The following is a 9,040-nucleotide window of genomic DNA, read 5'->3' as shown; positions in this document are numbered from 1 at the left end:
ATGGCCTGTCGCTTTGTACTCAGTGATTCCCAGTGCTCAAAGATGCCCTTCCTGGCATCTTCCTGAGCACAGCAGTGGTCAGTCAGCATGTGTCAGCAGCCAGGTACCTACTAGCTGTGACTCTCTGCCCACCTGCATCCTGCTTCAATGTCTGCATGAGCAACGTGCTCCCTGCAGCGCAGCACTGGCTGCAACCACAGTGCTTTGGAAAAATGCCTGGTTGCTGGTACACGGAGTCAGAGGGTCCTTGGTGAAGCAACTCGCATCTCCTCAAGCAACTGTTTCAGGCTCTCTATGGATTCAGGAAAGCATTGCTTTTCTAGTTCACTGTTCGTTTCCCAAGTTCATCTGGACCAAAGGTAGACTTGGGTTCCTGGTTCAGTAGCCATGCAGGATGGGGGTACCCATTTATGTCTGCCTCTGCCAAGCTCTCCCAGGGGAGACTCAGACACCAGGGCTGGCACCATCTGAGGTGCTCTGCAGTGGGACGTAGCTGCTCATCCATTCCTCCACGCCTCTCCTGCGAGCAGGCTGCACACTTGGCTGCAGCGGCTGACAAGGAGAAGTCAAGCCCTAAAGTTTTAACAAGAGCGCTGGGCTCCATAAGGGGAGCTTTACACTCAGCACTGGTCAGCCAGCTCTCACAGCTTTCCACTGGCTTCACATGCTTGCTCAGTAATCGGGCCCTGTTCTCCACAGTTACAAAAGTGATAAATTTTCAGCCAGGCTGCACAAACCCATCCCACGCTGCAACCTCCTGGCATTAACCCTGATTAACTCCCCCCGCAGACGGACCACCTCATGGACCTGCCTCAAGTGCTCCCGGAGGTAATGGGGCAATATTTGCCAGCCCCCCGCCCCCTCAAACAAGCATCTTTTATCATCACATGCAAGTGAGGACTAAGAGCTCCCTGCAGCAGAATTTACAGGGGGGCTTTCCAGCTGCAAGGCACCGAGCAACCCCAGCACAAGTACTGTAGACCTCTCCTGGATGCAGAGAGTTGCAAGAGACTCCCAGGGACCCCAGTCTCAGCCCAGCCTGTCTTAACCTTGGCACAAGCTTTGCTCCCCACTGTCCTCACTTAATCTTGCACATGCTAGCAAAACCCCTGTGGTACTCAAGCATTCCTGAGACCTCCAACACCCTCTGTCCTCTTGCAAAAGCATCCATGCCTGGTGTTCACTTTGGAGGGACCCCTCAGATCCCTGGAGTCATGGTGGGGAGCTGCAGGGCAGCCCGTGCTGTGGGTGGGAGCATTGGCGGAGGTCCCTTTGCTCCCATGGGGCCCCGGGGATCCGGAGGAGCCCAAGACTGATCAGAGGGTGTCAGTTTTTGTCCTTGGGGCTCTGGCGGGGAAGGGATCAGCTGCAGTAATTGAGGTGGGAGGAATGAGAGGTATGCTCCGAAATGGCGGGCGGGGGGTGCCGGGGGCTGCGCTGGGATCAGCCCGACCTGGAGCCCATGGTGATTTCCCAAATGCACCCTCCTTCCAAGCCCACCCCGAGCCTCGCAGACCCTGGGAAGAGCCTCCCAAGAACAACCAGCCCTTTAAGAAACCTAAACCACTTTCTCCAACACCTCTGAACTCTGTCAGGAACATCCTTCGTCAGAAAGCTGCAAGTGCCAAGCGGTTTCCCCTCCAGGGCAAATCTCCCTCGTGCTGTCAGGAGCAAAGCCGCCCGGGTTCACATTGCTGCTTAAGGTGAATGCGTGGTGTGTTTTATCAACTAATTGTGAAATTGCAGGCTGCTCCAGAGGCAAAGGAGAAGCATTTTATTGTGAGCAGAAGAATTAATCATACCTGGGGCAGGACAGATGTCAGCAAAAAACAATGCAGAAAGGATTTCTCAGGAAGATTGCTTGACATGAATAGGAAGGGTTTTTTCAGGTCTTTTTAGATATGAATGAAAGATTCTGAGTAGCTGTTATGACCCCCGTTAATACCCTCGCTTTCTAGATCCAAGAGAGGGATGTGTGTGCTGAAACTGCAAAACCATAAGGGGAAGCAATGTTTTATTCAAGAAATGGAAACTCCCCAAGCCAAGGCGTCTTCTGTAGCACTAATTCATGATGTGTCCTGTATAGTTTATGGCAGAGATTAAACAACACAAAGGATAAAACATTTCAAAAATGGCATTTAACTGGGAAAACAAGAACAGACTAGACTCCAACCCTTCACTTGTGCAATGCTGAGCTGTTGAGCTCTCAGCCCCGGCATTCAGATCCCGCTCAAGGAATATCTCTGGCTGCTGTTTGCATATGTGCAACACAGCATTTCATCACACCTTTTTGTTTGTTGCGGAGCGAATCCCCTAGGTAACATGGCCACCCCCTTTTCCTCCCTTTGTGCATTTTTCTCTGCCTGGGACTCATTACCCTGGTCCCAAGGGATACGCTTTCCCATGGCTGTTTCCCATTTGGAGGCTATATATGTGTGCACTGAGGAGTGGAAGAAGAGAGGGACTCAGTCTTCTGGTTCACTGCAGCCTTTCCCTATATTTTAAAAAGATACCAGTCATGGTCAGCCAAGCTCTGCTGAGCACAGGTTTATATCCTGACTCTGAGCTTGCCTCCATCAGCCAGGCCAACTCTGTAAGGCAGAGGAGGCAGTGGCAGGGCTGAGTTGTAGCGCTAGAGATGCAGCACCTTCCTGGCAGCTCCGGGACTATTGCTGCAGCCAGGGAGGGAAAGAAGAAATGTTAATAAGTGCAAGGATAGAGGCTAAAAAACAAAGAAGAAAGTCTGAAGTGTCATGTGTGAAACCAGGCTACATACATGGAAAGTAAGGAGAAAAAGGGAGAGAATGCAGGCAACACTGAGTGGGGCTGTATAAAGAACTGGGAGAAGGATGTTTCCTAATGTGGGATGTATTTGGTGATAGATTCCCAAAGTTTGCCATCAAACCTCTCCTCACAGCTCCATTTAGGCTCAGACAGCCATGAACCTGGAGCTGAGAAAAACAGGAGTCCCTCATCTTCCTTATGCCTTCCTCACCCGTGCCCCCACACAGGCCCAACATCAGGGTTACCGTGCATATAGACTTGACCTCGGCAAATGAAAGGCAATAACAAAGTGAAGAGGATGGGAAGCATAGCCAAAAGCAATGGCAGGACATCTTAGGGACACAAGACTCCTCTGGAGTAAAGGAGTAGCAGGTAACAATGGTGAACATTGCATGGTGACAATGTGGCATTTCCTCCTCCAAGTTTTCTTACCAAGCATGGCTTTTGCTTTTTAGGAGGCTCTGCCCATGCTCTGTGGGGTTTAGATAGGGGTACCAAAGTCAGTCCAAACTACAGAGGAGACATGATCATGAAAAGTCTGGTCTTTCCCTCTTTATTATCCTTATTTGCCACATCCGGATGACGCGGGGCATGACACAAGTTCATGGTGATGTCGTTTACCTGCACGTGCTCCCATAACAACACCAATGACATCAGTCTTGGGATTTGCACAGGGGACCCACTACCAGGAAATGACTTCTTTTTAAACACAAGGAAAGCTTGGTGCAGCCTTTGTAGCTTCTAGTCCAACAAGCCTGTAATATTCACAGGAATGAGACTCAAATTTCTAATTATTGGCTGAGTTATTTGTAGCTTCATATATTTTAAGGCCAGAAGGGACCATCATCTAGTCTGGCCTCCTTAAATGGAAAGCTCCATAACCAACAACCAATTCCCCAAGCTTCATTACAGTAATGAGCTCAGGAGTCCTGCCGTCTCGTCTCCGGCTCTAACTGCTAGACCCCGCCATGCCAAACACAGCTGCTCAGATCTGCCTCCAGCTCCGAAGGGAAGTCTAAGAGTTCCTCCTGAATAGGTAATAAATCAAATACCAACATCCACGATGATGGGGAAGGGTGACTGGCTGTACACACTGGCTCAGCCTGCCCGATGGGGATCTTGGGTGCTGGGAGCAAGCACCAGCAAGGACATGCATCCAGCCAGCAGAATGGGATGGAGTTACTTTGCAGTGTTGCAGTTTCCCCTGTGGGTGTGTTATTTTGGGAAAGGGAGAGGAAACCACTGACACTTGCCTGGTTCCACACCCTGGCCTTTGCATCTCACCCCGCTCTGCTCCTGTCAGCCCTGGGCATGGAGCTGGGATCGTTTCAAGGCATGTGGTGCTGGTAACCAGAGACCTGGTGGGGTTGCACAGCAGCTCTGGCAGGCTTTGTCTGTGCCCAGGCTCTTCAGATCGAATGGCATTGGGAACAATACAGCAACTGCTCTCCTCTGTGCCGTGTGTCAGAGGCAGATGCTGAAGAACCACCCAGTATCTCCCACCATGGGCTGTGCTAACCACCCACCTCCCTCCACAGGGTGAGGGAAAGTGGCCTCCAACTGCTACCACCAAACCCTGGGAGGGACAGTCCAGCTCTCCACGGATTCACAGGAAACCACCTGGCTCTGGCACAACACGGTGCGGAGGGCAGGAAGAGCTCCCTGAACTAGGACATGGCCAGAACAAGGGCTGGGACCTGTCAGGAATGAGCCACCCATCTTGCCCTGCTGCACCTCACCCGGCACCAGGCTGGGACCCGCCTGGGCAGCAGGTGCTCAAAGACCAGGTTGGACATGAGAACGAGAGGGGCCCTGGGATAGAATTGTTGGTGCAGGTGCTCAGGGGCAAGGGGGGCAGGATTTGGAGCTCACCCACCTGAACAACATGCAGTGGGAGGGCAGCCCCATACCCACACCATTAAGGTGCTCCAGGAGCCACCAGCCAAGGGCAGAAGCTCATGCTCGCACCGGGAGGGAAAGCTTGAAGGACAGGACACTTAACAGTCTTGTTAGACTGGTGTTCACACCTTCTTCCAGGTGTCCTCTCTTAACAATATAGCAATTTGCTTTTTCAGAGGCACTAGTGGCTCAAGGGAGCACCTCAGGGTCTCCTCTGTTTCCCATTCAAGCCTCCCCTTTGTAGGATGAAATAAGTGTCACTGTAGTGGCTTATGGCCACCAGTAGCAACCACAGCTATGGGCAGATGGAGGGGATGGGATGGGATGGGATGGGCCACACACAGCTTCATGAAAACTGAAGGCCACCCACCTCATGACCAGTTTATGGAGGAAGAAACAGGAAGGAGGTGCTCCAAGTCCTTGGTCAGGATGCTAACCACAGCCTGTGTCTGCAACATGACAGCTGGAAAGAGGCAGAGAAGCAACAAGCCAGTAAAACCAGAGCTTTGGACATGTTCCCTGGAGGCAGCCATAAATATTATCAGCAGAAGAGCACTCATCCCATCAATCAGCGAGGCTTCGCCAAGCACCATGGGCGCTTCCCACACACCAGCTTGGACTGCGCTGGCTGTGACACCCCTATGAGTCACTGCCCTGGGGTCTACCTGGTGGGATGAGTTGGCTGCTGGTCACACTGCGCAGCACAAGTTGCTTACTTGCGTTGTCAGGGCTACCACCCGTCCTTCCCCACTGCCATGGTGTTTGTGGTGATAACAGAGGCAGCTCAAGACTTCTTCCTGCAGGCAAGAGGCAATTTAGTGGCAGCGGCGAACTTGGCTCTGGGGAGAAAAAGGGCTGGGTTAGAGGTGTGGCAGAGAGAGTGTGGAGATTTGGGGAGCTCTGCTCACCCATGCCTTGAATTGGACTAGCCATCACCCTGTGTGCCCTTGGATGTGCCCATCACCTCTTTGGGTGCCAGACACAGAGACAGGGCATGCTGGATGTGTTGACATGAAGGTACAGTGAGAGACCTGCTGCTCATCCCATACTTTTGCTGCTCAGGGTATCCCAGCTCCTACCACAGGAGCCTGAACAGGCAGACTCATGTAGTGTGCAGAGCTCTGCAAAACCCAGCCCAGTCCCTTCAGGACCCGGTAAGAAGCATCTTCATGGACAGGGTTTCAGTGTGGAGATGGAGATACAGGCTGACAGAGCACACTACAAGGGCTGGAGGGTCTGTAGCAGCCTGGGCACACCTTACCCCCTCATCCAAGCAGCAACAGGCAGGGACAGGAGTCTGGCATCTGTGCAAGGTGTAAAGTCCTGCTGTTCTCTGCAGCACTATGTAAAAGTCTGGGCGGGGGGACTGCCGGGGGGGGGAGGGAGAGGAGGACAGCAGGTCTAAACCTCCCTCTCCATGCTCTCCACTACCTGAGCAAACTATCCTACCTCCATCATCTGGGGGACCCCAAGCCCTGCTTGGATGAGGTGTTGCAAGGGAATATGTGGTGCAAGACGAGGTCTGCAACAAAGATCCACAGACAGAGGTATGCAAAAAGCCCAGCTCCTGGAGCCCTGATGAACAGACTATGACTCCTGTTCAGGGGCAGGTTTTGCCAGTGCAAAGCGTGGCCCTAAATCGGTCCTGCCAGGCACTGTCTCATCAGCCTTTATGCTCAGTTGCTGCTTTTCTGTAGCAGGGAACATCAACAAAATCTGGAAACTGAGTCTCAGTGGTACACGAGGCTGGACTTTGAGGGCATCTCATCATAGCATCACTTTGCACCAGCATACGCATTGAGTCTAGCTCTCCTCACATGAGTCTTGGCCAGGGCTCAGCCAGATGAGTACTCTCTGTATGAAGGGAAGATGGATGTTCGTCCAAGACCATTGTCGATAGCCTTGAGCCCAGGACCACAAAACAAGCTGGGTAAAATGGTGGAGAGAGGAGCACAGGGAGCTTTGCATGCTGCCTGGCATGAAGCATGGCTGGACCTTCTGCAAGGTACGATGAACCATACCTCAAAGTGTCTGCTTCTCCCCATGACTATGCAGAGACCTCAGTCCCAACCAGAGTTTGCTGCCCAGCATGAGCAGGACAAGCAGGGCAGTGAGGACAGCTGGTCTCTCCTGGCCTGGGAGCCCAGGACAGTGGGTAAGGAGCAGCCTTCTCCACCCTGAGCTCACACAAAGGGTAGGCGGTTGCCTAATTGCCTACCCATGGGAAAGAGGACACTTGCTCTCTGGAAATGGAGGGGCTGGGCAGTCTCAGGCGGCCGAGTGACTTATTGCAGGCTGCTGGGGTAATAAATTGTGGCTAATTGTGGGCAGGTGACAAAGGCAGACTAAGGGAAAGGGAGCGGGGACATTCACTCCCCTGGCAGCTGCTGCCCAGCCCTGCCCCCTCCTTTCACTGCTCCTTTCAGGCCATTTGAATTGTGCAAACGCAGCACTTTCCAAAACCTGCCGACCTCCCTCTCAGGGGTCTTCTACCTCTCCTGCCCCCTCCCTTCCCACTCCCTCCCTTGCTGCCTGCTCTCACTCCTTTCTCTGGGGTGGGAGGTCCTGGCAGGGGACAGCCCTGCTAACAATGAACTCATGCCATGGGGCAGCCCTTATAATGCCATGGCACGGGAGTCCAGAGGATGTTTCTCCATGCCCCTGAGACCCACGTGTCTTCTCCAGGTCCTGCTCCCAGCCCTGATGCAGGGGGGGTCACCTGGGCAGGAGGAACAGCACCATGTTCTGGTTATCTATCTTCAACATGCCACTGAAGGAAGCACCAGGTAGTGCAGCCCTAGGGTGGCTCCAATTTGGACCCTGATGAAGGGAAAAGGCCACTTGGACCCACACGTTACTCTGATCTCAGGTCAGAGTGGGGCTAAGTTGAAAACAGAGCCTGTGAGGGGAAAATCCAAGGGTTCAGCTTGAGGAGATGGGTTTTGTCCAGCAAGCACTGAAAGGCCAGGAAGCAGCATGTGCCCACCAGTCAATGTTGGACCCTCCAGGGATGACCCAGGCTGCCTGGCCTTGTCCCACATTTTTGGTAGCTCTTTTCTCTTTGCTCCATGCGTGTGCCCTGGTGAGCTAGAAAAACAAGCACTAATAGGGGAAACACCAGCAGCAAAGAGTTTTCACTGCATTGCCAAGCCCTGGCTTTCCAGAGACACCTCTGCGAAGAGCTGGATCAGGGCTTACCATGATCTGGAGAAAAGCATCCCATAGATGGGACAGGGAGTGTGATGACCCTTAGGAGGGGCTGGATCATACCTGGGACAGCATCAGGCAAGGTCCCTGGCCCAGCTGAACCCACTGTAAGAGCCCAGTGCTCCTGCAGGGTCTGTGGTCCTGGACATATTTGTGACTGGCTCTTTGTACAGGTTGGATGGGTCAACCAGGGCAGACACTTCATACACAACCCACTCCGTGTTGCTTTCATGAGGCATGTCCTCAATTTCTCTGTGCTGTGTTTGAAGACAATATTTTGCATTTCTCCACTTCCCACTTCCCCTTGGACAGCCTTGCTCACACTCGCCTGCTTCTTCGCAGCTTGTCAGAAGATGATACCCACACTGGAAAAGCAGTTTAAAATCAAGTCTCAGCAGGCAGCTGAAAATTAGCAAGTGATATGCTATGCAAAAGAGCTAGAATTAACTCCTTCCACTCTACAGGGGCTACTCCACTCCACACACCCACCATCCACCCTAAGCCACTGACCATTTGAACTCAGTCAATAGTCCGGTAGCAATTAGTGGGAGAGAAGCAGCTGGCAAACATCAGCTACTCATGACCGTGCACTAACTGGATTTATCACATGCTTGGAAATTATGAGTACTTGCCTGTAAATTCACCGTTTCCATCTCACTCAGCCACAAATGCTCAAAAGTTAAAACCCCATATGTAAGTATGTCCCTCAGCTCTCTTTATACACAGTGGTGACCTCTTCTAAGTATCTGTCTTGGGATGAGCTGGATCACTCTGTGGAGAGTTATATTCCTTCCTGCTGACTGACAGAAGTCTGTGGTGAAGGCCTGGGGTCACCAAACTGTCCCATGAAAAGCAAGCACTCACTGAATGATGGAGCTTTTCCTCAAGGGTTTCCCAAGAAAATGTCAACTTTTAGCAGCTGCTTGCTAGGAGCTGGATATAGATATATTTCTGGGAGATCAGACATGCATCCAGGTTTAACCCAACACATTGACCCCTGAGGTACACCACTAGTTACCGGCCTCCAACTAGACTTTGTTCCACTGATCACCACCCATGGGCCTGGTCATTCAGCCAGTTTTCAATCCACCTCACTGTCTGCTCACCCAACCCATACATCAACAGCTTGTCTATGAGGATATCATGGGAG

At 52.3% G+C, this 9,040-nt stretch overlaps 1 long non-coding RNA gene across 1 annotated transcript; it reads right to left on the bottom strand.

Moving 5' to 3' along the window:
* Positions 1-3,364: 3,364 nt before the first annotated feature.
* On the bottom strand, positions 3,365-5,398 carry LOC121233393. The gene is made up of 2 exons (XR_005932705.1): positions 5,054-5,398; positions 3,365-3,539 (listed from the first exon to the last, which is right to left on the bottom strand). It is a non-coding gene; the product is annotated as an uncharacterized LOC121233393 (long non-coding RNA).
* Between the last annotated feature and the right edge of the window lie 3,642 nt (positions 5,399-9,040).

This window comes from Aquila chrysaetos, chromosome 6 (genome assembly GCF_900496995.4).
Source record: "Aquila chrysaetos chrysaetos chromosome 6, bAquChr1.4, whole genome shotgun sequence".
NCBI lineage: Eukaryota > Metazoa > Chordata > Aves > Accipitriformes > Accipitridae > Aquila > Aquila chrysaetos.
Note: the sequence above shows the minus strand (reverse complement) of the source record. Positions and strands in the feature narration are given on the sequence as shown.